Consider the following 25,099-nt stretch of genomic DNA (forward strand, 5'->3'; position numbering starts at 1 on the left):
CCTGTGGTTGCTTCTCCTCAGGAAGCTCCCTGTAGAGAAGAGGATGCACAAAACTACCAAGCAAGGGAGCCGGGCCTCGTGCTGGCCTCTCCCATCGTGGCCAGGCCCTGCCCGAGCTCCCTGAGGAAGACAGAGACGCTGACACGTTCTACCTGCTGGGAGGTGATGTGAGGTGTGCCCGGCAGTGCGGGGGCCCTTGACACACGGAGCCCCCACGCAGGGGCGCAAGATGCCACACAAGACGCCCACACAAGTGGAGCTCAGATTCACAACCAGTAGTGTTTTGGTATAAGTACATCTCAAATGTTTCATGGGATGCACTTATACTAAAAACTTGTCATCATTAACCTGAAATCAAATGCCCCTGGGCACTTGGTTTGGGGGAGTTTTGTTTGTTTTTTGTTTGTTTGTTTCCAAATCTGGCAACCCTCTCGCCAGGTCAGCACCCCACCTTAGCAGGACTCGTGCCCTGAAACACCTGCCCCACATCTGTTCCCCAGCAACATGGTCACGCGGTGACACGCAGCTGGCACCTTCTGACTGAGGGAAGCAGAGCGAGCTCAGACCCTCCAGCTGGAGGAGGCCTGCCCGCGGGGGTCCCTTCTGCTCAAGCCGGTCACCTTAGGACGAGGACACCAGCTGGCCTTGGGAGTTGCCTCTTATCTGATCCCAGCTGATATTTTCTTCAAAGTCAGAGATGAAAAACACTTCTAAGGCCCCACGACTCCCAAACATCTGTTGCACATTTTCTTTGGCCTTGATTTTGTCTTAATCTTGTATAAGGGCTCAAGCATGCCTTTGACTATCTGATTTGGGTTCTAAGCCGGTGGCTTTCTGGAGCTGGTATTTCTCTCTAGATAAGAGGGAGAACGCCCACCTTTGTTTCCCAAGTCTTCTGACACCCATTGCGTCATTTCATCTTCCTACCCTGGGAGACGGCCCGGCCCAGAGCAGCAGGCCTCCACCTGGGCGGCACACTGGAATTACTTGGGGGTGTTATAAAACCCTGATGCCCATACCACACCTCGGACCAGTGACACAGAACTCCTGGGGGTGGGGACCCAGGTGTCAGTGTTTAGCCAGGTCTCCAGGTGACTCCCAGGTGCAAACCAGCCGAGAACACTGGTCCAGAGCAGACGGTCTCAGATGTGGTTCCAGACCCACAGCACCAGCTTCCGTAGGAACTTGTGAGAGATGCATGCCCCGGGGCTGCGTCCCCAACCTACTGAGCCAGAGACTCTGGGCTCGGCTCGCCAGGTGATGACTCCGACGCACATGGACGTTTCAGGGCCACTGGAGCGGAGGAAAGCCCAGGCTTTGAAAAGTCAAACAATCTGGCCCCAGTTCCAACCCCAGAGCTACCACCAACTCCCTCTCAAAACTCAGCTTCCACACCTGCACCGTGGAGATGATACCATCTGTCTCCTCCGTGGAGCCTACGGAGAGATGACATGAGACGAGGGCACAGCCGTCTACACACCCTGCAAAGTCCAGTCCATGCGGCGGCCACACCCGGCTTGCTCAGGACAGAGGCAGCCCCTGGGACACGGGCTCCGGGGTTTGTCACCCGTCAGCACACGCCTGGGCCCTCCTAGCGCCTCTGGGAGGGATGGGGGGCAGGCAGCACAGCCTCCGCGTCCCAGGTGGGGACACTAAAGGCCTGGACACTTGCCCGAGACCCCACCAAGCTGGTGCGGCGGGGCTGAGACCTCGGCCAACTGGTCTTTGTTTTAACCTGTGTGTCATTCCCTGCGTGACACTGGTGGCCATTCTGAACTGTTAGTAACAGCGTGTCGAATCCACACAACCGGCTCAGAGGCTGACACACCATAGCCTCACCCATACGAGGAAATGAAGGCAACCGTCACCACCATCATCCCCAGAACTTTTTCATCTTCCAAACTGAGACTCTGCCTATGACACGACCCCCCAGCCACGCCCCCCAGCCCCTGGCACCCACCATTCTCCTTCTGTCTCTGTGAATTGACGACTCACGGTGGACTCATGGGGCGTTTCTCTTTTTGTGACTGGCTTATTTCACTGATCATAAGGTCCTCCTGGTTCATCCATGTTGTAGCAGGTGTCAGAATGTCCTTCCTTTCTAAGCCTGAGTAATATTCCATTGTATGAATAGGTCACATTTTGCTTATCTGTCAGTGGACCCTTGGGTTGCTTCCACCTTCTGGCCTTTGTGAATATTGCTGCTATGAATGTGGTTGTACAAACGTTTCTCCAAGACCTGAATTTCATTCCTCTTGGATATATACCCAGAAGTATCTTCTTTAATTGGTGATTTTTATAATGGCTGAAAAACGAATAAGCATTGATGTGATTTCCTTTTGCACAAGAAAACACACAATGACCTTTAGTGAAATGTGAAGAAGGGTGTTAAATTCTGTACATATGTGTGCTCATATGTTCCATCTATACCTCCATAGACTGAACAGGTGTTCAACTAACTGCTGATTATCCATAGCCTGAGAAGTTGTCTAAAATTCTGTGAAAAAGAAGTCTTGTCTTTTCTAACCTTTGCCTCTTCTCTCAGCATGAACATTTTAATTTAATCAATGAGGGAAATTAAAACTACAAAATCTAATGCTATGTTCACTGTCCATTGGATGTCCTCTACGATTTTTTTCAATTGTGGTAAAAACACATAACGTAAGATTTACCATCTTCCGCATTTTTAAGGGCACAGTTCAGTACATTCAATATATTCCCATTGTTGTGCACAGAGTTCCAAAACATTTTCATCTCGCAGAACTGAACCTCTCTCCCCATTAAACAACTCCACTCCCTCCTCCTGGCAACCAATATTCTACTTTCTGTTTCTATGAATTTTGACTACTCTTGATCCCTCATACAAGTGGTATAATTTTTTAAATCAAACATTAAACAAAATGTCTAGGCCATAAAGAAAACTATCTATTTGTTGACCATTAACCATTGTGTATACATGCACAGAGTGCTTTTTTTTTTTTTTACAAAACTCTCATTTGCTAATGATTTTAAGAATGCTAACTTGCCCTGAAAGAAAACTACTCAATTTTAGTCAATATTTGATAAGCAATTAAAGGTTTTATGACAGAGGCCTATCTACCTCAAGCACTAAAGGGAAAGTTATTTTGAGAAACACCAGCTATGGTTTCAGATTTCTTTAGCAGTTGATACGTCTTGGCCAGAGTTGGCCTCCCTTTCTGTGGACCAGCTTACGGATCCTGGAACACTCACTCCTGGCTAGATCTCTTCTCACTGTCTAAGATTTCTGTAGGATTCTTGCAAGAGACCGGTGGGCGAGCAGAAAAGTAAGTTGAATATCTTGCAGGTAAGGTCACGATGCTGCCCTGGCTTTGTTGAATCCCAAGTTAAAAACTTCACTTGTAGCAAAGGTGACTTTCTGAAATGCCAGCTAAACCACTTGAATGTTGAACAAGAATACACACAAACATCAGTTCAATGTCCTTGCCTTGAGTATTAACTTTTTCGTTTACATAAGCATTCTCTTTAAATGAATATAGGACAAATTATGGCCGTATCTATAGACCCTGGATAAACTGGATTGACCAAGTCCACGCTCACTGCAACTCCTGCTGTTTCCCCTCTTCTACCCTGGACCACACAGCAGGGCCTTCCCCAGCCTGAGCTCCCCTCCCAGCGGCCTTCCTCCCTCTCAGGGTCCCTCCCCACCCCCACCAGCCTGGCTTCCCCTCCCCCAGTTCTTAGATCCTCAAGGATGCAGATGCCTTCGAAGAACAACTTCCCGGCTCTTATTCCTTTGTGTCATGCTGTGCCATGCATATCAGATGGTAAAGGGACTTTCAATGTCTTTGCAAAATGGTCCTCTTTTCCCTTTCCATTCTTTCTCTTCCTCCCTATCACTTCCACTGGCTAGTCTACACTGGCCCCACTGGCTTCCAGGGATCCCTGCTTACCAATGAATGAGTCAACTTCGTGCTACTGATGTCTACTGAAGGCCTGCTAACAGCAGCCCAACACGAGAAAATGAAAAAAAGGGAATTGGACCAGATCTAGTGCATCACCAGGTGGCCTTCGTGACCATCATTTCTTCTTCCCGGGTCAGGTCATCTATTGATGCATAAGGTGCCACTGTGGGAAGAGCTCCGGCCAGGACTCGGGACGTGGGCGTCGGGTCTAAGATGCGACTTTGCCCCACTTACCCTAACAAGTGAGGCTGATTCTGTGGTGCTGGCAGGAGATGGGAGGTTCCTGCATCAGAAGTCGGGGCTGCTCAGGACACAGTGTCCTCACTGGGCCTCTATGAGAGAGTGAAGTAGATAGAATTATTTCCATTTTAAAGACGACCCAACTTAAACACCTAGAGGCTAAAGGATGTGCCCAGGACTAGACACTCAGCAAGAGGCAAAGCTGGAATCAGACCTGGGTCTCCTGCCTCCCGGTCAAATCCATTACATACCTGTCTCTGAATCCTCCATAGTATTGTAGGAAATGCCTGAATAATCTGGTCAAAGAAGGAAAAGAAAACCAACTCAATTACTTTAAAGAAGTCCAGGCTGATGGAGATGTGCACCATATACATAGCTAGGAAGACAGTAAGAAAGTAGATAGGTAGATTGATGGGTAGGAAGGTAAGTAAGTAGGTAGGTAGGTAAGTGGATGGGTAGGTAAGTAATTAGGCAGGTAGGTAGTGGGTAGGTAAGTAGGAAAAATAACACATGCATACATATGCATAAACATTTGAGGCAACTTGGAAAATTAACCACAATATACAACAGGAAAATGAATAATAAAAACAGAATCAGTCAGTTTGAAGGAGCAAACAAAGGGATGCCACCAGGCACCGGGATGTGGCAGGTGCTGCCACTGGGGACGAATTCAGTCCTGAGTCCCCAGTGACAGTACAGGACATACTTGTCACTGTCAGTTCAACAGAAAGTTCATTTGGGGGAAGAAGCTTTTCTCCATCTTACAGGTTCTTATGAAAAGGACTTCGGGTAACACAATAAATTCCTCCCTTGTCCTTCTGTAAAAGACCCAGTTTTGTTCATCAAAAGTGCATTTCTGTGTCAGCTGCCCTCTGTAAAAGCCAAAGAGGTGACACTAAATCTTACTTTTTTGGTTGCTTTTCTGTGGGGAGCTAAGGTAACAAGGTCCAGGAACATAGCTTTCGGATGATCTAACTCAGAGCCATGGGCATGGGGTCTTGCGCCCTGTTTTCTGTCCTTAGTGTCTATCCCCCAAGACAGGAAGAGCTCTGAGCAAGTGGGCATCCTACACCCCGTAAACATCCCAACTGAGGAGCTGCAGATGGACCAGAGTCAGATACCCAGGTGTTAAGAAGCCAGGCAGAAAAAGAGAAGGTGAAAATCAAGAGAGAAAATAACAAGGGCTGTAAATGGAAGATTCTAGATAGGGTCGTGTTTTTATAGTCCCTGTGAACGAATACAGACATAATCCAGGTGCCAATGACATCAGCTTCTCAAAGGCTTTCCTTCTTGTATCCACTTGGCAGTTTCGATGTTAACAGTACATCTCATTTCCGTGCGTTTGTGTAGCTGGTTTACCTTCTTGAGCCTCTCATGGTCGTTGTCTGTTTGACCCTATTCTCTGCCACCCGCCTGCTCGCTCTGACACGTTTTCATTCTGTGGAAACACATTTCCTTTTCTATTCCAGCCACAACCCAGACCAGCAGGTGTGGTCTCTGAAAGAAGAAATGAGGAAAGAAGGTGAGCATTGAGTCGTGCTTGAATAAATGTATATCCAGTCCGACAAATATTTATTGAGCGTCTGCCAGGAACCGTGCTGGTGTCGCGCTTTTAGAGATGAATAAGGCAAGTCCTACCCACCAGGGAGCCCACGAGTGAATAAAGAAGCGTGTGCAGTGGGTCCGCGGTCCTTAACAGGGAATCGAGCCCTTCAGCAAACCCATAATCACCCTCTCTGCGGTGAGGTCCGCACCAGACTGGAAAGGCTCATGCAGTGCAGAGGAGGGGACGGTGATTGCAGAGGGACGGGACTGCCTATTCAACAGTTCCACACCCCAGTTCCTTGCTGATTTAGTCTTCTTCTGCGTATTTGTAGTAATATGTTCCATAAAATATTATTTTACTCAGTACATTTAAACATTTCATCAGCCCTGAACTTCCCGTCTGGCCTCTAGGTTGAGCATTAGGCCAATTCAAGCTTCTCATGATTTTATCAAGTGGATAACATCGCCCTTTTCCATTTTTTTATTCCACAGTGCAAACGTCTTAATGGCTTTATTTGCTCATCTTGGGGTCTTTGCCCACCCAAAAGTCTAAAATACATCATAAACATTGTAAGACACCCTAAATATTTTAAGTCATTGTTGATGTTTTTTTTTAAAGATTTTTTTTGATACGGACCATTTTTAAAGTCTTTATTGAATTGGTTACAATATTGCTTCTGTTTTATGTTTTGGTTTTTTGGCCGCGAGGCATGTGGGATCTTAGCTCCCCAACCAAGGATCGAACTCGCACCCCCAGCATTGGAAGGCGAAGTCTTAACCACTGGACCACCAGGGAAGTCCCACTGTTGATATTTTTAAGATGACTCGGCCTTTCAATATTTTTGTTTATTTTAGGGACCTGTTTCACCACTGGCCACATCCTCTCTCGAAGCAAACATTTAACTATAACTCATTTGTCTAACAGGGGGCAAGCTTCAAAGAAATAGAGATATCTAATCATTCACACCAAGTTCGTAGTTTTTCCTTTACAGACTTACCTATCGATGCTTGACTTAACTGAGCCCTAGTGCTTCCCAGGCTCAAGCAGACCTTACCTGGAGGCATCTCCCAGAACACAGCCAGTTTCAAGGCTCCTGGGATGTTTCAGAGGTGAAGGCAGCCATGCATTAAAACAAACTTTGTATCATAGCCAGGCGAATGCTTTTGACTGCTAAATTTTAGAGTATAACATCAGTTTTCTGTAGCTCTTCCCAGAGATCAGAAACCAAAAACCGTACCATGCTTTTATTACTGTCACCTCTGCAGGAGTTCTTTGTGTCTTTCTCCTGCAGACGTCCTGACCCACCAGGTGAGAAGTCCCAGGGCCTCTCTGCATCGAGCCGAGCACTTGCGTATTCACATGTTGGTGACAGGGACTGTCTTCCTGGCAATCAGGAAAGAGTCCACCTTAGCCACTCCTGCCTTCACGAGCGAGCATCTATGGAAGACTTTCCACAGACTAAAACTGTGCTGATCTGGTGTACATGTTAGTCAAGGCGAGCCCTAGAACAAGGCATATAAACCGAGGACGGCAGTAGCCCACTGGCTCAATGACCATGAGGGAGCAGATGCCAGGACACCGAGGGGGAGGCGGTGACCACTCCGTCCTGAGGACTTGGCGAGAGCAGCAGAGACGGTGACCTTTGAACATCTCTGTTCAAAGGTGGGGAGGGGAGGAGTAAAGTCGTGTATAGGGTGTGGCGGCTGGAAAACAGGACGTGAGAGTCTAAGTGTGTGAACTTGGGTAGAGCCACCGGTAATAAGTGATAGAAGCCAAGCCTTGAGTCCAGGTCTCTGCAACCCTTCCACAACCCAGACAGAAACCTGTGCGCAGCGTCGCAAAGTCTACAAAAGGACGGGGCACCTCAGACATCATGAGCATCGGGGTCCAGCGGAGGAAGCAGGGTGTTCACGGCGAGTGGGCAGCAGGGTCCCCAGCCCACTCCCTCTGCCCCGTCCTGCACAGGATTCCTGAGACCATCGAGGAAACATCCCTGCTCACACCCAGACTTTCAGCTGCACGTACTGTTTCCTTCCTCCCCTCTCAGGCCGCTCCTGTCGGGACTGATGACCCTGAAGACGGCGGGGGGGGGGGGGGGGGGAGGGCTACCCACCTTCGCACAGCCTCCTGGGCCCTCACAGACTCCTGATACTCAGGGCCACCAGCCCTTGGGTACCAGAGGATGTAGGAACCTGACAGAAGCAGAAGAGCCATTGACACAGAGCCCTGTGCCTCACATCTCACAAAATCTTCCATGAAAAGAGCTCCCTTGGCTTATGGCTCCACCCACACCCTCCTAAGAGAGCAGCCTCGCCCAGGGGCAGATGAGATCAGATGCCACATCCTCCATGACCCTCATCTCTCATCCTCACCCTTGGCCCCAGCAGCCAAACCAAAACCAACACCACCTCCTTCAGGCAAACACACAAGCGCCAGGCACATCCTCATAGGGATAAGTGTCCAGAGAGGCCACTGCACCATTAACCAGCAAATAGCCACGTCTGGAATTCCAGCTCAAGCAATCAAGCCACATATATGTATATAAATGTATACATATATGTATAAGAGGATATAAAGGACATAGAAGGATAACTAAATATATAAGGCAGAATATGATAAATGTCAAAAGAGTTTTTGGTGAGAAAGCAATCTTAACAGAATGCTTTCCAGGGAAAGTGGAATGGAAGCAAGAACTTAAAGACACAGAAGCAAAGCCTTGTTTATGCAGAACGCCAGTACTTCCCAACCAGAGCACTTCTCACACAAATTTGTACTTGTCTATTTACTTCTCTGCATCTTCCAGTAAACCTGAAGATCCATGAGGGAAGGTCTTATGTATGTTTTGTTCAATATTGTAACTCAGAAGGCTTTCAGAGTGTCTGACCCGCAGTAGGTATGCAGTCAATATTGGTTGGATGGATGGATGGATGGATGGATGGATGGATGGATGGATGGATGGATGGATAAATGTATGCTTTCTTGGGTGGATATATGAGTGGATAGGAAGATGGACATGAGAACTGCATGGACAAAAGATGTTCTTCATGTGCATCAAGATGGAGCCTTGCTCACTTTCCTTGACACTTTTCCAAAACTACTTATCTATTTAACGTTCCTTGGAGAGTACAGGTGTAACAAAGTACAGGAAATTGTAATCACCACAATTCCTTTTTAGTGAGAGCACCACGTAACGGAGACATGAATGAAGTAGAAGGGACAGACGGTGTAAGGAGTTAAGACCTGGGGAGTCTATATGCAGAGTTACTACTTGAGCAAGAACAATGGAAAACGCCAAATGGGCCATAGGCATTTCGAAAAAAGTTATGGATACTCAGTCCAGAATTTCTTAGGCAACAGTGCAGCATAGGGGGAAACCCCAGAATTTAGAGTCTAAACATGTGGGTTTAAGCCTGCCACTTACTTGCCCTAATACAATGGGCAACTCACTCAATCTCGCTGGTGCTTTAGTTACTGCACCTGCAACCAAAGAGCAGTAATAATAGTATGCAGTTAGTCTTCCCAGTGGGTAAGAGGGTTACAAGAGATCGTGAAGGTGAAAGTTCTCTGTCAACTGGCAGGCACCTTACAAAAGCTGATGTTCATGGTCAAACCTTCCACCAACCCGTGGACATAGAAATGGCACAAAGCATCCTCCTTGCCCACATCCAAGTTAAACTGAGACACAGGGCATCCAACTCATTTACCTCGTGTGTTGATGCCACATAAAGCCATGAAGGACTGGCCACCATCAGACTCTGCCCCATGCCTGCCGGGGCTCCAAGTGCCAAGAGGTGGCCAGCCTGGACCTTCAAAGAACCCCAGGACGTCCCAGCTCTGGGAGGCACGTGGAAATTTCATCTACAAACTACCCCGGTGTTGCCATCTTCAGCCTCTGACGGTGCTCACTGGATCTCAGGATTCTCCAAAATAGACCAGATTTTGTCCTGAAAGGGACCTTGAAGGTCACCTAGCTCAACCTTGTCATTATAGAGATGAGACAACTGGTGCTAAAGAAGAGGAATGATTAACTGAATATTCACAAGCTGTTGGCCCTGGGGATTTTGCATCTGGCAATGAAGAAATAAGAAGGAGCAAGAAATTCTAATTTATGAATTCTTTTGAGGACACAGATGGGAGGAGTATGCAAGAGAGCTGTTTATCAAGCACCTCTGCCCAGGGCCACACCATCGTGTCTCTGGACTAACAAGGGCTTTGGGCGAAGTTATCCATTTAATCTAACTCTTGGGGGTGTTCACCGCTAGTCCTCAGGCACAATCCTGTGTTGATTTTGCCAAAAGGCCAGATGGCAGGATATGGCTGCAGAGAGATGAAAATGCATCTCTTACTCAAGGACAAAGCCCTCTCATTGGACCCCCACTGTGAGCCCCTGCAGAGACGCTCCAGGCGGTGGAGACTCACACCCCAAAGAGCCAGCAAAGGCCTGGGGCCACTGACTGGGCAGAACTGCAGACCTCGCGCTACGAGCTACGGAGTAGATTGAAATAAATATTGGTAGATTCACTCTCCTGAGAGGCGGCGTCTAAAAATCAAACTGGGCGGGGGCTGGGGGGTGTGCAGCACAAAGACCCTACTGAGGGCGGGCAGGGGGATCAGGGCACCGCGTGGCCTCTGAGTCAGGGGGGGTCCACGGGCAGACACACATGAAACCAGCCCTCCTCGGAGTTTCAGGAGGTGGTGAGGGGCAAGTTCCCATTGCAAACATGGAGGCCGGACCCTCTCCACACTTTGCTTTCTCCTGGGTCACGGGGGACACTGTCATCTACCTCCTTGTAACCATTATGTTCCACCTCATTATCAGCATCAGATTCACCTCTGCCTCACAGGTGAGCAGGGCACGTTTCCTTATGCCCACAAAAACAACAAGCTGAGAGATCTGAGAACGTAAAGGGAAATGAAACTGAATTAAAATCAACGCACAAGTAACCCACTCCCCGCCACATGTCACGCCTTGCACCAGGTACTGTGTCCACACAAGTGGCATGAGGGCTGTGTGGTCCTGAGCAGGGTCCTTGCATCTCAGGTGACTTGTGGGTAAAGCGTCGTCCATGCAAACGAAGACCTCCCTGCGGAGTTTGAAAGGAAAAGCGGTGGTGACCATGGTGCACTGGGTTCTTGAAGCCGCTGAGGTGCAGCCTTGCCCTGGAGAAGGTCACAGGTGGGGCCGGCGCCCGGACACACCTCGGGGAGGGCACTGCACACGGCATCACACGGCAGCAGGAATTTGCAGGCCCCCAAGAGACGGTCAGCATCCGCACAGGATGGGTCTGCTCTGCACCTGCCCTTCTCATGCCCTGGGGGAGGTGAGACTCCCCAGAGCACCGGGCCATCCGAGCAACGGTACCCGGGAGGCAGGGAGATGTAGCACGAAGTGGTCCCCTTGTGGCCCTCAGACCGTCAGGGTTAGTGGGCCCATTCTATCATGTTGCTGAACCTCATTTTAATCTCCCAAGCATCGTAGCTGCAGTGAATTAGATGCAATTATACATCTCAGAACCACACACAGGGAAGAGTTTCAGAGCCTCTTCCTCCATTTGTCTGGACAAGGAAACGTTACACCTTAACAGATGGTCACTTAGGTATCAACTCAAGTCAGTTTAACTTCAACCTGGACCTGACACATGCGAGGCCCTGAGCTGCGCCCTCTACAGGCTGAGAAGTCACAGCACCTGCACCCACGAAAGCTCCGTACGGCACAACGTAGCCACAGACCAGCCAAGTGTCAGAAGGAAAATGCAAAGCCATCTGGGAAAGACATCAAGCAAGAAAGGACCTTTCATGTCGACTCAGGACCAGAGTGATTCTGTTTGTAATGATACCAGGATTTCATTTTTCATTCATTAAATCAGCCACGATTTCCAAGCGCAGGTGTGCGCCCACGGGTGTCAGAGCCATGGATGTGCTTGCAGATGGGACCAGAGGGGGAGAGGCGGGTGGGCGCCGGGCACCAGGCACCTGCTTCTGCGGGACAGAGGCTCACTGACGCTCCAACCCAGGGCTCATACCCGCACCCCAGATTCCCTTGAATTTCCTTTTTAGCCCAGAGTTCAAGGCCGTGTGGCCACCACTGCTCTTGGAAATTCCATCTTGGAAATTCCATCTCAGAAGTTCTGGGAGCGAGAGCCGAAGCCCGTCCAGCTCCGCCCACGCTGGTGGGATCACAAGTTGTGGTTTCAAACCACATTTGTACAAACCATCGTCTTCTCTTCTCGGACTTCTAGGTTCTGTTCTCATACACAGGCCAGGCCTAGGAAGTAAATTCCTCGGTAAGAAAGTGATTTATATCGTGACAGTTGTAGGCCCACGGGCGGTCAGAATAAATTCAACTCCACTTTTCTCCAAGTTCATCATTTATCTCCCCCTCAGCCCCTTCTTCTCCACCCCACCCCACCACACACACACACACACACACACACACACACACGCACGCACGCACGCACGCATGGCCCTCAGCCCATGTGAGTCATACCCCGTCGCAGGCTGGGCCTGCGTTCCCACGTCTGTGGTCCCACTCACCAGCCAGCCACACCCCAGGCTGGTGACCCAGCCGGGAAGCCTGGTCTCAAATGTCAGCCCGGAGCGTGAACCCGGCTGAGAGCCTGCACAGGATGCGGGCCGTGAGCTGGCGGCTCATCCACGCTGGCTGCAGTCACAGAGCCTTTCTCGGGGGCCCTGACCATCCCGACGGGATCGTGAATGAGAAGAAAGGCAACTACTAGGCAAGCACCTGTGTTTTTTTTCACATTCGGACGAGGACCAGGGTCCTGTGGGCATCCCAGCGCCCGCCGAGAGCCCAGCGGGACCCCGGGAGGCGGGCCGACGTCCAGCCTCGGAGGCGTGAGTGCCATGACCCGCAGGCAGCCGTGGGGCAGCGCGAGGGGGGCTCCCCAGATGTCTGACACTCCCTCCCTCCAAACAGCCCTGAGACCTGTTTTAAACAGAGGGGGAGGGGAAATAGTCCACCCCAGGCTAGTTTTCCCGCCGTCCCTTCTTCTCTGGGGGCCTTAAGAAAACACACGGCCTTCAGAGAGATGTTTCTAACTGGTCTTCCTGGTCCTCACCAGGGTGACCAGCACTGACCCTCCGTTTCTCTTGCAAGAAGCCAAAGCAGGAGGATTTGCCTTTGGAGTTTAAAGAGCCTGCGTTCTGGCTCCGGATCAGAAACTCAGAATGACTGGGCTTTCAACTCAGTCCTGTGTGTTAGGTTTCTTGGAGGCGGCCTGAACCCCTCTCCACGCTGTCAGCCAGGACAGAGGGGCTGGCACACGCTTCCCACAGAACATGCGTTGGTTCAGACGCTCTCCCGGCCTCTGGCTTTGGGCAGCAACGTCAGAGGAGGAAAACATATTGGATTCTGTGTTCCGTGCTGCCTACCAACTTCTCAACGTCCAACAAATGTTATGAACAATTAATCATCCGCTCCCAGGGACACACACGACGTGGACGGCGGCGCCGTGGAGGGCGGGCCTCAAGCGCATCAGATCTCGGGGCGAGTCGAGGGTCACCTGGGGTGTCGGCTCTGGGCGCAGACAGGGCCGAAATCCCACTCGGGTTGGTGCAAGCTGCTCTTAGGGGTCACCCAGGAGCTTGATTCCTCCCAACACAATTATCAAGTTTCACTTAAACCTGTGAAAAATACAGTTTTGTCCATTTGAAAATCATAAAATCTCACAGCTGGACAAGACTTTAAAGTCACCTATTTCCACCTTCTTTCTGACTGTCGCACACGGGGTGGTATGCAGTCTCCCCACCACGGGGTCCTCACCACCCCCAAACTCAGCCCCTCCAAGGGCTCGGCTGGAGGGTCACCACCACGGCGTCCTGGCCCAGCCTCGTGGGAACAGTGCCCAAACCGTCCAGCCACTCTTCAATTCTCTTAGCCGAGGTGCGTGTCCCCCTCGCCCATTTCTCATGCAGCTCAGTTTGGGGGCCCATGTGGCCCTGGCTCTTCTCCTTGCAAAGCACCCCCATCAGTTATGCCCCCTGTGAAGAGAGGTGCCCCTCGCAGGAACCAGCCAGCCGCGCTCCCTGGGTGGTCCAGCTAAGCCAGAACAAGAAGATCCCTCGTCCCACAGATACTGCACTTTTTATTAACACGGCCGTGGCTCAGGTTCCTGGCAGGCACAACGCACCAGGGCAGAGTATTAACTTTATTCTCAACCAACTTTCAGCTCGTTTCACCCCCTCTTCCTGCTAAACTCCCGTTGCCCCACCCTGCGCTTCTACAATTCGTTTCCTGGACCCAAGGGCTGGGCCTTTTGTTTGCCGGATATTTTAATTTAAAAGTAGACAGCTAAACCACAAATCAAAATTAGGGCACACCCATCTACGTCCTTTTAAAGCTGCCTCAGAACATCCAACAAACAAAATCCAACAGGAGAACAAGAATGGTCAACTTGACATGAAGCCCAGTCCACGTTTCATCTGGACAATTGCTGCCCTATCAATTTTAGTCAATGATTCATTCAAGCCCCATGGGGTCCAGGAGGCCTGAAGGAACCAAGGCATCTGTCAAAGCAACTGGTCTGGTGACAGGGACGATGTCTGGCTTCGGCCTGTGGAGCACAGCCAGGGGCCAGGGTTGGCGGAGGGGTCCCGGTAAGTGGAGGCCTCCTGGCCCCAGGGAGGCTGCCAGAGAGCCAAGCAAATCAGTGCCCTCCCACCTGGACCAACATGCCAGCAGCCTGGCATCCAGGGCTGGGCGCACCCGCTGGACTCCACCACCAATAAGCGTCGTCGCTACCGCTGGGTTCCCCACCTCGAGTGCTGGAGTGTGCCGAGCTTCTGTCTTGTTTTCCTTGATTCTCAGTCTCTAAACTGCAGTGGTGGGAAGAGAGGAGGAGAAGGGAAGATGAGTCCTGGGCCTCTTTTAAAATGTGGACAGAGCTCCACACTCTGACGTTTTGTAGGAAAGCAAACTTTAAGAGAGACAGTGGCCACTGACCTCCCCGCTGGGGGAGAGAAGAAATTCTCCCCTCCAACCTGCGTGGAGAAGAGGACTGCCCCGGGGCATCCAAGCCTCCGGCCAGGGTCACACCCTAGATGCGGAGTCCAGCAGGAGGGCCGGCCGAGAATTCTCTAACTGCAGCGACCCTGGGCCATGGCCCTCCCTGCTGGGGACACAGGGTCCCGGCCACTGCAGGGTGACCCGGAGTGCCTGCCGGCCACCCGGGGCCTAGAAACTGATCACCGAAGATCGTCCTCCCCGATGGCGGTCTTTTCTCTTCCCCAGCTCGTAAATCACATTTAATTACCAGCCCACAAGTCCTCCTTGGGACTCTCTGACATGGCTTTTGGTTAAAAGGAAAACCAAGCGCAGTCAGAAGCACAGTGTGAGCTTCTTCCCTGAACACTTCCGTGCCTCTGCTGCTGTGACCCCTCTGATGCAGAGGCTGCGTTGGCCAGAGACACCCACTCCACTTGCACACAGCTGGCGAACGAAAACACTATCAGAGCATCTCAGTTACACAGCAGGCCTTCCTACGGCGTGTTTCAGACTTTCCTGCAGTTTCCTTTGGAAGTGCTCAAAGCAAAGACATCTGTTTCTTTTCACTGGGATTTTTATGTTCTTCCAGCCAAAAAAGGAGAGGATAGCGTTCAGTAATTCAGCATAGTAATAATTACGATGTCCACATAAATTCTGTTGGGTTTGGTGCTTTCAAATATTGAGGGCTCCACCCCCCTCCTCCCCTCCTGCTTTCTCAGTTGAGACAAGATGACATCTTGAAGATGACAAGAAAACCGGGAAAGCTCGGGGTGAGACCCCAGAGGTCTTGCGGCCACAAGGAACTTGCCACCAGTTTCCCAAGAGGAAGGTGACATCCCCAAGACCTCGGGAGAGCACGAGGACGTGGTTGCTCAACATGCCATGGACAGAGGGAGATTCAGGACGCCCCACTTTTTATTTCCTGAAGAAGGTAAAAATCTACCACAGGTAAGCAGGGGCAGGAGAGGGGGTAGAAGGAGGCGGGGCCAGGACACGAAAAACCACATAAGTTAAGAAACTTGGACTTCTTCCTAAAAGCAGAGACTCTCAATTCCTTGAAGGTCATGACCACGTCGTACATAGGTTCTGTCGTCCCAGGCTCTAAGCCTGGCATGGAGCACAGAGTCCAAGCTCCACAGATCGTGATGAATTGATTAAGTTGATTGATGGGTTTCAATTAAGCAGTAGTGTCCCCGGAAAAAATGAAAACAACTGGCGGTGTTTGACAGTGACACCAGGAAGGCTGATTATCTGGGACCTCAGAAGTTTCATAAATTTTCAACATGTGCTTCTTTTGTACTGAACAACCTAATTAGTTTTCTCATAAAAGCATCTGAGTATACATTCTGGGTGCTTCTCAGGGGGGCAGTTGCAAACTTAATAACAGGTGAGTTCATTTACCATCATTATTAGGCAGTGACAGCGGTGGCCTGAGCCGCCAGGCTAGGAGGCATGCGCACGGCCCACAGCCTCCCTACCCGGCACTCCTTCTGGAAGAACAAGCTTTCGTATTTGCGTTCCAGTCGCTTATAGCGTTTGAGCTCCTAAGTCCATGCACCCTGCCCTTGCCTAAAGAGCTGCACCACAGAGGGCAGCCTGCACTCCCAACTGCCCTGCTCTCCCTGTTAGCCAACTGACAACAAGAGTCCTTCGTGCTCATCCAAAATACTAGAACAACAAACGGAAAAATAAACACATGGGACTACACCAAACCAAAAAGCTTCTACACAGCAAAAGAAACTATCAACAAAATGAAAATGCAGGGCTTCCCTGGTGGCACAGTGGTTAAGAATCCACCTGCCAATGCAGCGGACACGGGTTCGAGCCCTGGTCCAAGAAGATCCCACATGCCGCAGAGCAACTAAGCCCGTGTGCCACAACTACTGACCCTGCGCTCTAGAGCCCACGAGCCACAACTACTGAGTCTGTGTGCCACAACTACTGAAGCCCACGTGCCTAGAGCCCATGCTCTGCAAGAAGAGACACCACCACAATGAGAAGCCCACACACCACAAAGAAGAGTAGCCCCCGCTCCTGGCAACTAGAGAAAGCCTGTGTGCAGCAACGAAGACCCAACGCAGCCAAAAATAAATAAATAAATATTTTAAAAGATGAAAATGCAACCTATGGAATAAGAGAAAATATTTGCAAATCATATATATGATAAGGGTTTACTATCAAAAAAAATACAAAGAATTCAAACAACTCAAAAGCAAACAAACAGGGAGTTCCCTGGTGGTCTAGTGGTTAGGATTCAGCACCTTCACTGCCAGGCCTGGGTTCATCCCTGGTTGGGGAACTGAGATCCCACAAGCCATGCAGCATGGCCATAGTATATGTGTGTGTATATATATATATATATATATATATATATATATATATATACACACACACATACATATGTATATGTATATATATAAAAGCAATCAAACAATTTAATTTTAAAGTGGGCAAAGGAATAGACATTTTCCCAAAGAAGACATACAAATGTTCAACAAGCACATGAAATGCAAATCCCAACCACAATGAGATATCACCTCACACCTGTCAGAAGGCTACTGTCAAAGAGACAATAATAAATGTTGGTGTGGAGAAAAGGGAACCCTAATACAGTGCTGGTGGGAATGCAAATTGGTGCAGCCACTATGGAAAACAGTATGGAGGTTCCTCAAAAAATTAAACATAGAACTACCATACAACCCAGCAATTCCACTCCTGGTGTATATTCAAAGAAAATGAAAACACTAATTAGAAAAGATACATGTACCCCAATGTGTATAGCAGCATTATTGACGATAGCCAAGATATGAAGACAATCTACATGTCCATCAACAGATGAACGGATGTGTGAATACACACACACACACAGGCGTGCACACACGTGAAATGGAATATTACTCAGCCATAAAAAAGAGTGAAATTTTGCCATTTGCAGCAACATGGATGGACCTGGAGGGTATTATGCTAAGTGAGGTAAGTCAGACCCAGAAAGAAATACTGTATGTTTCATGTTTTGACTTATATGTGGAATCTAAAAAATTAAAACAAATGAATAAATATAACAAAACAGAAACAGATTCACAGATACAGAGACAGAGAACAAACTAGTTGTTACCACTGGGAAGAGGGAAGTGGGAAGGGCAAGATAGGGGAAGAGGATTAAAAGGTACAAACTACTATGTATAAAATAAATAAGATACAGGTATCTAATGCACAGCACAGGGACTATAGCCAATATTTTACAATAACCTTAAATGAAGTATAAGCTATAAAAGTATCAAATCACTATGTTGTATACCTGAAACTAACATAATATGGTAAATCAACTATACTCCAATAAATAAAACTTTCTTTTCAAGAACAGACATCAGCAAACTACGGTCCATGGGCAAAGTCTGCTACCCATTTTTATAAATAAAGTTTTACTGGAACAGGCCATGCTTTCTCATTTATATATTATCTGTGGTGGCTTTTTGCTACAATAGAAGTGTTGAGTAGTTGTGACAGAGACCATATGTCCTGTAACATCTAAAATATTTACTATCTGGCCCTTTGCAGGCAAACTTTTCCAAAAACCTCTGGTCAAAAGAGGTTATACAGTCTGTGGTAACAACTCCAAAAATCCCAGTGGATTCACACATTTATTTCTCACTACCAAAATGCCAGCTGTGGGCCTGGACAACCTCCAGGCATGCTGTTCTCTGTGAAGTAACACAAAGTAGGCTGTCTCAATCCCGTGGCTCTGCCATCACAATGCAAAGCTTCCTGGATCCCCTGGTGAAGGAAGAGGGCAGTGTTCTCACCCCGCTCCCCATGACTCCACCCATAGAATTTCAAGGGGACCAGGAAGTATAACCGTCTGGATGGCTGGAAGGAGACAGAAACCAGATATTGGTAAGAATTATAATATCTACCAAACAGACTTTATTACATCTTTGTAATTTCTTTCCATTCCTATTAAAAAGTTTTTATTTGGTTGTTAAAATTTCAACATGTATTGATAGGTTCCTATGGGTTTTCTCCACAGGAAATGCAATGTAATAAATTATGCCCATAAACCTTCTGTGAGGGACTCATTCATGTGTTGCTGCAATAAAGTCTATTTAGCAAAAGTTTTGTTTTATAACAGATGATTTTTCTATATTAATATTTTATTTTTGCAGCTATATCCATACATCAGATTAAGCTGTTATTTTCCCTTTTTGTACTATCTTTATCATATTTTATGTTAGGGAAAGTCTCAATTCTGGTACTCATTAAAATCACTTGGGGAGCTTTTGCAAAATACTGATGTCCAGGTATTTTGGATAGTTAGGCAAAATGAGGAGACAAAGGAATATGTTCCAAACAAAAACAGACAAAACTTCAGAAAAAGAACTAAACAAAACAGAGATAAGCAACCTTCTAGATAAGGAGTCAAAAGTACTAGTGATAAAGCTACTCACTGAACTCAGAAGAATGGAGGAACACATTGAGAACTTCAACAAAGAGGTAGAAAATATTAAAAAGAACTAATCAGAGCTGAAGAATACAATAACTGAAATGAAAAAATATACTAGAGGGAACTAAGAGCATATTAGATGATGCAGAAGAACAGATCAGTGACCTGGAAGACAGGCTAGTGAAAATAACCCAATCGGAATAGCAAAAAGGAAATAAATGAAGGTGTTTAAGAGACAACATCAAGCTTACTAACTCTGTAGTATGGGGGTCCCAGAGGAGAAGAGAAAGATAAAGGAACATAAAACCTACTTGGAGAAATAATAGTTGAAAACATTCCTAACCTTGTGAAGGAAACAGACATCCAGGTCCAGGAAGCACAGAGAGCCTCAAACAAGATAAACCCAGAGACCCACACCAAGATACGTTATAATTAAAATGTCAAAAGTTAAAGAGAGACTCTAAACAGCAGCAAGAGGAAAACAAACTGGTTACACTCAGAGGAGCCTCCCAAAGACTATCAGTTGACTTTTAAGCAGAAACTTTGCAGACCAGAAGGAAGTGACATGACATATGCAAGTGCTGAAAGGAAAAAACTTACAACCAAGAATACTCTATCCAGCAAGGTTATCATTCAAAGATGAAGGAGATATAAAGAGTTTCCCAGACAAGCAAAAACTAAAGGTGTTCATCACCACTAAATCAACCTTATAAGAAATGTTAAAAGAACTTATTGAAACAGAAAAGACCATAACTAGAAATATTAAAATTATGAAAGAAAAAATTCTGACCAGTAAAGGCAAAAATATAGTAAAGATAGTGGATCAACCACCTATATCACTAGTATGAAGTTTAAAAGACAAAACTAGTAAAATCATATGTATCTACAATAATTTAGTTAAGAGATATACAAAATAAAAAGATATAAAAGGTGACATCGAAGACAAAAAATGTGGTAGGGGGAGAGTAAAAATGTAGTACTTTTAGAGCACACTCAAACTTAAGCAACCATCAACTTAAAATAGACCACTATATACACAGGTTGCTATACAAGAACGTCATGGTAACCACAAACCAAAAACCAATAATAGATACACACAAAAATAAATAAATAAATAAAGAGAAAGGAATAAAACATAACACTAAACACAGTCATCAAATCACAAGGGAAGAGAGCAAAAGAAGAAAAGGACAGCAAAGAACCACAAAAATAACCAGAAAATGATTTTTTAAATGCCAATAAGTACCTATATCAATAATTACTTTAAATATAAATGGACCAAAGACTCCAATCAAAAGATATAGGGGGACTGAATGAATTTAATTAAAAAAAAAAGAAAAACAAGACCCATATATATGCTGCCTACTTCAGATCAAAAGACACATACAGACTAAAAGTGAGGGGATGGGAAAAGATATTCCATGGAAATGGAAATGAAAGGAAAGTTAGGGTACCAATACTTATTATATCAGATAGAACAGACTTTAAAACAAGGACTATAAGAAGAGACAAAGAAGGGCATTACATAATGATAAAGGGATCAATCCAAAAAACAGATATAACACTTATAAATATACATGCACCCAACATATGAGCACTTAAATATATAAAGTAAATACTAACAGACATAAAAGGAGAAATTGACAATAATACAATAATAGAGTATTATGCTAAGTGAAATAAGGGTATTATGCTAAGTGAAATAAGTCAGACAGAGAAAGATAAATACAATATGATTTCACTTATATGTGGAATCAAAAAAACAAAACAAGTGAGCAAACATAACAAAAGAGAAATAGACTCACATTTACAGAGAGCGAACTGGTCTTTGCCAGAGGGGGCAGGAATGGGGAGGGGAGGTTAATTAGGTTAAATAGGTGAGGGAGACTAAGAGGTATAAACCTGCAGTTATAAAATAAATGAGTCATGGGGATATAATATACAGCATAAGGAATATGATCAACAATGTTGTAATAACCCTGTATGGTGACAGACGGTTACTAGATTTATCGGGGTGATCATTTTGTAAAGTATTTGATTGTCAAATCACTATGTTGTACACCTGAAAGTAAGATAATACTGTATGTCATCTATACTTCAATAAAAAATTTAAAATAAATAAATTTTAAAATAAATAAATAAATTAAATGTTTTTCAGGAGAGAGGGTAAGATACACAGGGAATACAATAAGGAAGTCTAACATATAAATAATTAGAAGTTCATTAGAGGAGAAGAAGGAATTTAGGTAGAAGCTGTCTTAGAAGAGATAATGGTGGAAAATATTCCCAAACTGATGAAAATATCAGTCACAAAGTGAAGAAGTCTCTCAAATCCCAAACAAATAAACAAACAGCAACAACAACAAGCCCACATCTCATTGCATGATAGTAAAACTGCTAAAAACAAAAAGACAATGAGAATACCTTAAAGAAGCCTGAACAAATCGACAAATTCCTTTAAAGGAGCAATAAATAGACTGGTGGCTGACTTCTTACAGAAACAGTGGAAGCCAATGACAATGGAAGCATATTTTTAAAGGACTGAAAGAAAATAACGGCAAACCCAGATGGTACACTCAGCAAAAATATCCTTCCAGAATATAGGTGAAATGATGACATTTTCAGACAAATTTTTTAAAAGACAGGCTGTAGCAAGGGCAGGCTAGGAAGCATCAGAGATCAGGAATACTTTTCAACCACAGCAGCATCGTTTGGGAAGCATTTCTCTCTCTGCCCGGTTTTGGAAGCAGTATGGACACCTTTGGTCAATTGTGAGGTGTGGGGAGGCCGGCAGGAGAGAAGTTCTGAGATTCTTAGTCTTTACTTCATGGTCCCAAGATGACCACTAGAGGTAAAGCCAACCAAACTCACGTTTCAGTCTGGAAAATAACAACAGGAAAAAAGTGATGGGAGCAAAAGTAAGAAAATGAAATGTCCCAGAAATTTCCAGCAGTCTCCCACTTACTTCTGACTGTTCAGTAGCACATGATCATCCCCCCAACAAGAAATGTCATTGTTTTCGTCCAGCAAATGCTACTCCAAACAACAGCAGGATCTGTGGGTGAAGAAGGAAGGGAGAGTGGGGTGGAGAAAAGGCAGGTAGGCCTGCTGCAGCCATGCCAATTTCACAGGAAATCCATTATCCTAACTTTGTAAAAACTCATTGTAATGCCTGCTTGGATTTCCAAAATGTCTTTATTCAGAGCAGTAAACATCTTCTTAAAAGTTACATTCTATTCTCTGAAAGTCTGTGTGGCGTTTTATGGTTTGTTTGTTTGCTTTTTACAGATGCTTCCAGGCTGAATCTGTAGAATATGGTTTGGACACCACAAAGATTGTTTTATTCTTTACGGTCAATAAAAATGTCCTCTTAGAAGTCAAAGAGCATCATTAGAAATGGTATGCAGAGGAATAAACCTAAAACCGTTCCCCAAAAGTTAAAAATCAGATTTTTTTAATTGAAAGTGTCCTGAGACATCATTCCTTTCCATTGAGGTAGGTCGAGGAAGTGTATTTACTCACCCTTACGATAAACCATCTAACGGTGCTGATGAACTCCACCCAACTGTGCTCTCTGCACAGCCTAATGAGAAGCGGACGGTCCCAGTGGCCCCCGCCCTCTGCTCTCCCTTCGAGGCAGACAGCTTCAGAAGGAGCTGTTTGCAGAGAGCGCCGGTCATTCCCTTTTTCCTGGTTCTCTGTGCCAGGCAGAGGGGAAGACACCCCTTTCATTACAGCGGGGCAACACTGCCCTTCCCCTCCAGACTGGCCACAAGACCAGATTTCCACCTCTGCCCATCTGCCCATGGTGTAGGGTTTGCACATTTGAGGACAGAGATCCAGTGCCAGCTCCACCCCTGGGACAGATAAGTGCCTGACGATTAGCTTTTGATTGTGGAGGCACCCACTTCAAAGACTTCCAGCTACACAACTAGGTGAGGAGCTGGCCGCCCACCCCGGAAGGTCCCCTTTCAGAAGGCCCTGGGTGACCTGTGTAAGTGACCACTCAAGTAATCCCTCTTCTCCCTTCCTGGACCCCAGTTCCCACTCTTACGCTTTAAATTCGCCAGTAAAGAGTGAACCCACAAAACCTCACCCACCCCACCTGGGACCCTAATAAAGGCAGAGCCCCAGGTCCTCACTCCCTCCCTCCCTCCCTCCCTCCACCCTGACCACGATGTGTGGCCCCGGGTGTGCTATGTGTCCTCCAGGACCTGTGAGTCATGAATCTTTTTTCCTAAAGTTCCCTGACGGTTGTCGCTGAGGTGCGTCCTGCAGTCATAAGACCCACAAGGTCCGGTCCAGCCACGTCACTGGATCCTGGTCAGGGAAATGTCTGTGGAGGCTGCTGCAGGTAGGACGGCCCAGGTGAGCGCCCCAGGCATCCCTAGCCAAGAGCATCGCTATCACAGGCTGCGACTGACAGGTAACCCTCTGCTATAGAGACACGTACAGCAAATCCTAGCTTGTGCACTGCAACAGCCCACTTTAAACACCATGTTCCCCTGTGGTGTCCGGAGTGACTGGCCTGGGGCAAGAGGCCTGAAAACCAGGCTTGCTTACCTGTTGGGAAGGGTATTACGACTTCCTTCAGTTTTTAAAAAACCGAAGTTGGAGAACTCAAATCAATTTCACCCCCTCCCTGTCACTAGGACTAGACCAGAGGGGTGGGGGGGAGGGGGGAGGGTCAGCAGGTCTAGAACCTTCTGAAAGGCCACCAGAGAGGCCCACGCCAACTTGGGACAGCCCAGCCGGCAGCCGGCAGGGTCCTCGTGGGTCACAGGTCACAGGTCCTGTGGACCCAGCTGGAGCAGCATCCGTGGAGGGTGGGTGGACTTGAGGACATGCATCTGCAGAGCCCAGCCTGCCTGTGCGCACCGAGGGGCCTCAAAGACGCCTCCCCGCTGCCACCAGTCACCTCCTGCACTCACTCCACCAGGTAGAGCAGGTGACCAAGGAGGGAAGGCGAGAGTGAACAACTATAAAAAACACAGCATGGCCTGAAGGGATTTTTGTTTTTTAATTACTGGATTAAGACTAGATTTCAGGAAGAACTAAAAGTGCATTTCCCTTCATCCTCTACATTGCAGGTGAGGAGGTCGGTGAGAATGGTCACTTCATCTACAAAACAAAGAAGTTGTCATTTCTCAGTCCTCCGAGCCAAGAGACAGCAGGAACCACCCTCCCCTGAGGGTGGAACCGGTGCTGTGTGACACCGGGCACTCGTTTCCTGTGGCCGCTGTGACAACTCACGGCAATCTGACCGGCTCAAAACGACATAGATTTATTATCTCACAAGTCTGGAGGTCAGAAGTTCAAATGGGTCTCAAGGTGTTGGCAGGTAGTGTCCTGTCCAGATTCCTCAGCCTGTAGCTCCCTTCCCGTCCTCAAAGCCAGCAGCCTCGGGGGACCCCTGAGGGTCCAGGGGAGGGTCCCTAGTCCACGGGGCCCACTCGGATAATCTGGATAATCGCCCTATTTTGAATTCAGCTGACTAGCAAACTTAATTCCATCTGCAGCCTTCACACCACCTGCCATGGTCCACAGCACACCCAGTTTCCAGGGTTTACAGCCTGGACATCTCTGTGGACATTATTCTGCCTGCCGCTCTGGGGGACCTGCTTTCTCCTCTGAGAAAGCGGGGGGCATGGGCTTGTTGGAAGGATGGCATGAACCGTGAGTGAACTGACGTTCGCCCAGTTTGTGGAGGGCTCCACCCTCACCCAGCAGGGGCCTGAAGCCTGCTCTAACCCGAGCACCCCTCCAGCACCCCCATGGCCACCCCTCCAGGCAGAGAGCAGAGGAAAGCTAAAGCTTTCAAAAATCAGAAAGGTAATGAGACCACTCTCATCAGAGTTCAAAACAGTAAGCTCAAGACAATTACGTATTAACACTTTTAACAATAAAAAGTGTAGGAGTTTTTG

This window comes from Eschrichtius robustus, chromosome 14 (genome assembly GCF_028021215.1).
Source record: "Eschrichtius robustus isolate mEscRob2 chromosome 14, mEscRob2.pri, whole genome shotgun sequence".
Lineage (NCBI taxonomy): Eukaryota > Metazoa > Chordata > Mammalia > Artiodactyla > Eschrichtiidae > Eschrichtius > Eschrichtius robustus.